Source organism: Conger conger, chromosome 15 (genome assembly GCF_963514075.1).
Source record: "Conger conger chromosome 15, fConCon1.1, whole genome shotgun sequence".
NCBI lineage: Eukaryota > Metazoa > Chordata > Actinopteri > Anguilliformes > Congridae > Conger > Conger conger.
The window spans coordinates 40,415,608-40,423,526 of NC_083774.1; positions in this window are offsets into that span (position 1 = coordinate 40,415,608).

The window sequence follows — 7,919 nt, forward strand, 5'->3', positions numbered from 1 at the left end:
GAAATGTGATTTAAGTGATTTGGACCGTGGAATGATTGTTGGCTGCAGACAGGGTGGTTTGAGTATCTCAGAAACTGCTGATCTCTTGGGATTTTCACGCACTCTAGTCTCTCGAGTTTACAAAGAATGGGGCAGTTTGGCAGACAGAATTGTTCATGAGAGACATCAGAGGAGAATGGCCAGACTGGTCAAAGCTGACAGGAAGGTGACAGTAATGCAAATAACCACACATTACAACAGTGGTATACAGAAGAGCCACACACAACACATCATAACTCTAAGTGGATAGGCTACAGCAGTAGAAGTCTAAATACATTCCTAATAAAGTGCTCATTGAGTGTATGTATGTATATTCCATGGCTTGGATAAATACTCTATTCTGATTGGTTGACAGCCATGGTTTATGTTCTTGTTTTGCCCTGGTCATTTTCTGGACTATTTCTGTATATTTGCACAGTCATCCAGTTACTTTGCCTCATGACACTTCAAAATCACAGCGTGAAAACTTTCAAATGCTGCCTTCCTGTGAATCTCCCTGTAGATCTCCCTGTAGATCTGCCATGGGAGCTCTGAGCTTGTGGTTACCTTGTGGCAACCTTAATTTACACATTTATTAATTTTGCTTTGTTCCATTATATGAGCTCATTGTGAGAAAAGATATTACATATTTCCCCACAGTGGAGGGTGGGGGATGGTTTGGCCTCTCGGTTGATTACTCATTGGCTGAGCGTGTCATTCTGGGCTGACTCATCTGGAAGCCCGCCCACTGCACCTCATTCAGAGAGCTGATTGGGCATGTGCGATGAGCATATTATCACCTGAATATGAAGCCAGGTGAAACGTGCAAAGCAAACAAACAGCCTGCTCATCGAGGGAAATTCCACTGCATTCCTATTCCATATAAGTCCACATATTGTAGAAGCCTGTATTGGCCTTAAAAAGTAAATCCTCCTTTTCATTTGGTATTTATGTCAAAGTATATTGTGGCAGGCATAGCTATGATGCCACTGATTTTATTTTTGGTTTTTATTTCAAGCTTAGTTTGTAGGTTTCTTGCCATCATCAAATAAATACAAAACTAGGTACTGTATTGCCTCCGAATGGTAATATTCCAAAAGTTATATCTGTAAATACAGTAGTAGAATATATAGATTTTAACAATTGTTTCGCGGAAATAACACGTAACCTCTTATAATAACGCTATTCATGTTAGTTTTGTTTTCGTTTTTTCTCAATTGCATGTTGTCATCAGTTGTATGGAAATAAACATCCTCAGCTAATCAGCCTAAATGTAGTGAAATGTTGGTGTGATTTTCAAACACAAACGCTTTTACTGTCCAGAAGAGAGTGATTTGGCTGAGATTAGAGGGTTAAATAAGAAATGCCAGCGCAGTGAAAAGAGAATCCATGCTCCCCCCTCAGAGTGACACACTGACAGTGATTTCACAGGAATCTCGAGGTTCGTGGCAGCAGGGCAGGGGCTAGGTCATAACATGACTGTGCAGTTATGAGGTTCATCTGGTGAACGTGGGAATCCCATTCCTGATGGCCAGCAGGCTGGGCATTTTCCAGAATATTCCAGATATCTCTGGAATCTTTACTCATAGCATTCCCGAACACCCCTAGAATCTTTACTCATATCTTTTGGGAATACTCCTGCAATCTTTACTCATGGCATTCCAGAATACCCTGGGAATCTTTGCCAATAACATTCCAGAATACCACAGAATACCCAAGGAGCATTTACTCATAACATTCCAGAATACCCCTGGAATTTTACCTCATTAGAGTACCCTAAGAATCTTTACTCATACCTTACCAGAATACCCCTGGAATCTTTAATCATTACATTCCAGAATACCCCTGGAATATGTACTTACGGCATTCCAGAATACCCCTGGAACCTTTAGTCATTGCATTGGCTGGTAGTGCAGTGTAACTGAGTTGGGCTATTGAGCCACAGGCTGCAGGAGTTACAGCACTAACTTTGTACTCAAGGTACGTCAGTAAGCTGTACACAGAGGTTGTAGTCCCTCTCCTAAATGCAAAATATGAATACCCTTTTTGTTGAAATTGGATTAACTACCCATACAAACCTGGACAGATTCTGATTAGACACAACAAAGTTGTGCCATTTTTATAAAGCTCAGGAATTTGTGTAATTTAAATATCATGATGAGCTGTACTGTGTGCCCCTTAAACAACCTCTGGGTTAATTACAAAACATTACGTCACATTTACTTTTTTTGTAAGGACAATTCACTGTTGCCATAACAACTGGTTCAATACTAATCACAGAGCAGTGCTTTATGTCTTGCATGGTGAGTCACAGATAGTCTAAATGCAGGTACATCCCATTCTGTGCCTCGCAGGGAAAACACATTGTAGTGAGAAGGTGATTAAAATACAGGATTTGGTGAGTTCACCCGTGAGCAGGCTCCATAAAAAACGCTGAGTGGTTTTGACTGGTCACTCATTCGCGATCTTCCAGTCTCCCGATCAAACGGCTCCATTTCTCACACCTCCTCTCTCCCTGATACAGCAATCACTCCTCCTACTCAGATTTCCCATCATCCTCTGCAGGAGGGAGCTCAAATCACAGATCCTGTAAACCCGGCAGATACTCAGTTCTGTGTCAGTAACAGTAACGGATGTGGGAGATTCCCTGGCCGTGTGTTCAATACATGTCATTTGGCTGACGCTTTTATCCAAAGCAACTTACAGTTGATTAGAGTAAGCAAAAGACAATCCTCCCTGGAGCGATGCAGGGTTAAGGGCCTCGCTCAAGGGGCCAACGGCTGTGCGGATCTTATTATGGCTACACCGGGGCTCGAACAACCGATCTTGCAAGTCTCAGTCATGTACCTTAACCACTACGCTACAGGCCGCCCCTGTTCATGTGCTCACATTTAAATATGGTGTGTTGACCCCACACTGCCAACATGCAATATTGCCCACGGTTTCTCTGCGATAAGCGTGAAGCCTCCAGACTGCAGAAACACAAGGGTCCAAGATGGCCTCCTGCTCCCTGTCTGTGCTCTTCTTCATCCCACGGCACAGCCCCTCTCCTTTGGTAAAACTGACCCAGGGAAGGGATTCATTACCAAGCAGAGAAACAGAGCAATTATAGGGAGAGAGTTCATACGGATGTTAAGGTGATTCCGCAGCGTGTGCAGATGAATGATTACTATATTTACAGTGTTTACTGTATGTGATTATTGAAGGTGGAAGCAGTGACGAAAAGCGGCTGAACATTCGGTTCCCATCGGCAGTGCTCCCCGTGAGCGCGATGCTAAACGCTTCAGCATTCAGCGGTGAAAACTGGGCTGTGTGTAAAAATGCTGTCTGCGTAGTCGCTCTGGATAAGAATATCCGCCAAATGGGGAAATGTGACGTCTTATTCAGCATTTGTCAGCATTTTAAACTTTGTTTCTGTGATGAACAACTGAAATAAAAACACTGATAGAAGCGATGGAGGGAGAGAAGGCAGGAGAAGGCGGTTTTGTTCATCAGCCGGGACTGTGACGCGTCAGTGTTTGTGAATACAGGTAAGACAGGTACACACTTTCCGACCCCGCTGTGTGTGCAGCATAGCCTGATTCGGTGCTCTGCTGGACACTTTAAATGTCAGTTTCTGATAAGACCTTTCTAAGAATAGACTGCTGTAAAATATCCAACAGTTCATAGAATTGGGGCTTGATGTTTTGGGTAGCCCTGCTGTAAAATCCAGCTATACCAGCTTAACCAGCTTGAAAGTCCAGCTGGTCTAGCTGGGTATGAGCTGGCCAACCGACTAGTGCTGGTAGCTTGTCTGAGCTGGTAGCTGACCCAGATCTGGGAGGTTTGGGTGGAAGACATTTGAGAGGCAGTGTCAGTTCCTTTTGTTTTTCTTGAGGGGTTTGGTGTCATCCATCCAGACCTCTCCGGAGGATTTAAGAGAGAGGGAGGGAGAGGTCCATTCTCAAACCATCATACAATTAACCAGAGGCATAACCAGGACTGAAAAAATCTAAAAACTACAGAGATGATGAGACTCAGATGGGCTGAGTTGTGGTGCGGGTGGGGGGTAGACTCGGGTATGCTCAGGTGGGTCAGTGACCAATTTTGAGTACGCTTTTTCAAGCACAACAGCAGTCTATGTGGGCTAAACTGTGGATCATTTTCCATTGCTTTCACACAAGATGCATTCAATGACAACATCTTTCAAAATTCAAGAATTATTTTCTCACTGAAACAGAACCAGCAGCAAAGCTCTATGTTTCTACAGCACATGCTAAAAAAAGTGTTAATCACTTTGGCGCTAATCTCACAAGCTTGTGCTCAATTTTCAAAACCTTAGACACAACACTCAAAATGGCAAGCACTTGTAACACAGCCTGTTTGCCTGTTCAAAACATGCATTGTGCATTCTTTGAAGAAATCTTGCACTTCTAAGCTCATTGGTTCAAATTCCACATTTTTCATGAAATATTTGCTTAGATCACCCACACAAAAGATACCTATAGCTTCACTGTTTAGTTGTTTTTACAATACTTTACTATAGCATGGAAAAAATACTTGATACATGTTTCAATATGGACTTTTTGCGGTTCTAAATAAAGGGAATGGTGGAAACAGTAGAGGAGAGTGGAATCATTGAACAAAATCAGAATACTGTAAAACATATATAATTAGAGCATACTGTGGGTTTTTGTTTACAATTGCAAACAAGGAGTTTTTTTGATAGTTTACTTTTTTAGAACTTTTTACATAGGTAGCACAAGAGCACTATGTGGAGCAAACTGAATTATTTTTTATTGCTAAAATATGAGGCTGAACTACCAAAATCGATACATTTCTACAGTTCAATTTGCAAATTACTGACAATAGTGCATCTACTGTAATGTCACTGATTGTTATTTTTTTTTAGATCATTGTTCTATGACTGACAAAATAAATCTAGTGCTGGTGCTTTTCCTTTAAGACATGTTTACAGTGGTTTGGCAGTTTCTTTTTGTGTGTGAATGAAATTAACTGTTGTGCGAAGCTGCTTGCTGGTGCAGAGAATTGTATGAAGAGTTTTGAAAAACGGAATTGTTAGCAATCGTAAAAAAAAATGTAATCATAGTAACAAAATTATAGATACAGAGTGGGAAAGAAATCCTCAACTGCAGTGAGAGACACTGTCCTGTACCACTTAACCCCCCTACCACCCCACCCCCCCCCCCCACCACCACCTCTAAGACAAGAAACAAGGCCACCTCTCTGAAGGAGTACTTGTCGTCTGCCATTCTATTGACCACCTCCACCTCCTCTTCCTCCTCCTCTCACTGCTTGATCTCTATTCTAACATGGACCATCTGACTGCTCCATGTTGTCGCTATGTTGTTGCAGGTGGATACACATCCTTACTCCTGCTCTTAACACTATGTAAAATCAATCATCAGTCGTTTGACCACCAGCTCAAACTTACAAACTGGGGGGGGGGGGGGGGGGCGTGTCAAAAAAGGTTGAAAACCCCAGTGCTGTGACAAAGGATAGTGAAGAAATCATACATTCTATCATAATGTGGTAAAATTGATCCTGTTCCAAAGTAATTGATGTCAATTGATTTATGTATCCTGAAATATTCATGATCTAAACATGGAATGTTGTTACAAGTATTCCGTTTCCATAAAACTATGCTTTAGGAGTAATGTTGCAGTTACTTATCATTTTGAGTAGTGGGATACATTGGTAGTTAGGTGCGTTGTAATGAACGAAAACATAGTATTTTCAAATGTAATGTGTGTATTTCATTTTGAAATGCTAATACTTTGAACATTTGCCATTGTGAACAAGTGATTTGGTTCAGCGAACAAATGGTTTTTGGTTTATGTATATCATATCCAAGCAATTGAAAAAAGTGTTTAGTTTATCCGTTTTGAGTTTTGACAAAGACAAGAGTGCAGTTCCCGGATTGAAAGGCGGGGGGTGCTACTGACCTCAGTGGAGAGTTTAGTTCCACCAACTAGTGGGTACCCCCTGTAGGTCAGACCACCATGGGCATTACTTCCTTTGGACTGGATGTCTTTATTATTACCCACAATCCCTCACTACGATACTGAACATCATAATGCCATGAAATATCACAGATATAACTGTATTGTGCATGTCGTGCCTAATTACATAATTTCTATAAGTCCAGGCAGCCCACCTTGAGGTGTCCAATCACAACTATCCAGATGTCAGATATCATGTTTGAGCCAGCCAGCCTACACCCGAGGAGACAGCAGCATCTGGTGTGTGATCTCAGGTCCAATAGCAGAGCAGTAGGGCAGGGCTCCCCTGTACAGTGACCAATAGCAGAGCAGTAGGGCAGGGCTCCCCTGTAGTGACCAATAGCAGAGCAGTAGGGCAGGGCTCCCCTGTACAGTGACCAATAGCAGAGCAGTAGGACAGGGCTCCCCTGTACAGTGACCAATAGCAGAGCAGTAGGGCAGGGCTCCCCTGTACAGTGACCAATAGCAGAGCAGTAGGACAGGGCTCCCCTGTACAGTGACCAATAGCAGAGCAGTAGGGCAGGGCTCCCCTGTACAGTGACCAATAGCAGAGCAGTAGGCTACACACTTAGGGCCCCAGTTCTCCTATAAGCAGAGGCCCCAGGTAGCGTCTCACAAAATGGCTCTCAGTGTAGAAGGCCCTGAAGGCATCCGATGGGGTGGACAGAGAACAGCAGAGAGGGAGGAGATTAGCGCAATACAGCACCCCTCATGTTTCACCACGGGTCCAATTACATTTAAATTCAGTCAAACCATGAATGGAATTAAACATGAAGAAACACATTGAAAACGGACATATTTGGCCTATAATGTTCTGGGGTCCCTTTGAGGAACCCTCTTGCCTGCATTCTAATAATGGAGCGTAAAATGTAAATAAAATTAATTCACAGTGTTATCTTAAAATACCCTCAAACTAGAACAGGAACAACAACACTGGTAATTTCTGGAGATTACTAATACTAACCGTCACATCCTTGCCAGCATAGTGTGCGATGAGTCTCGATCCACCTGGGTGACGCCATCGGAAACGGGTGATGTCATACACAGGCCTGTTAATCACTAGCCAACTTCCCGCGGGTGCTCTGCCGTTTTCCTGGATCTTGAGCCAGTTCAGTTGGCGTAGCGGTGGCTTCTCTGCTGCGCGCATCTCTTCGGACCCGTCGGGACCAATGCAAAATGTCCTGTTTCCGTGCAGGTGTGCTCAGTTGTTTCTTCGATACTTCAACCAAGCAAACTTGCACTTTCACGACAGTAATATTTGAGAAAAATATGTTTTTGCTTTCTGTTGAGCATATCAGCATGAGGTAGGCATATCGGCATGTCCCGCTACTTTCAGCACGAAATAACCATGGAGGGCACCACTGATCCAAACCCTGTGGATAGCCCTGTTCATTGGTGCAGCCGAACGCCACTCATCTCTCAGCCCCTCAGTTGACTCGCTCATTTTGCCCCGATAGGCATCCAGGGTAATACCACTCTAAGCGCCTGATACCCCCTCGGAACCCAACGGAATTTAAAGACACAGTAACAATCGTATCGTGGACTGCCAGAATTTATATACATTATTCAATTCAATCAAAACAAGGCTTTCCATCAAATAATAATAAACGCCCAATTCAGTTTGGGGTTGGATGGACAAACACGGCTCACAGTGCGAAATTAATACTTACATTGCTAAATGGTAGCAAATACAGACCAGCGACAAAAACTTATAGCTACAATAAAAAGTTGTAAACAACGAACACAGTATAATGTTGTAATTATTCATGATTATTATTTATTATTTATGATTAGCCTATGGCTCCTCTTCCAATAAAACAATAGTAGTATTTTGGGGGAAACGCTCAGTTAGGTTCTACCCTTATTCTGGCGCATACATCATACCATTCGGCCGAAAAA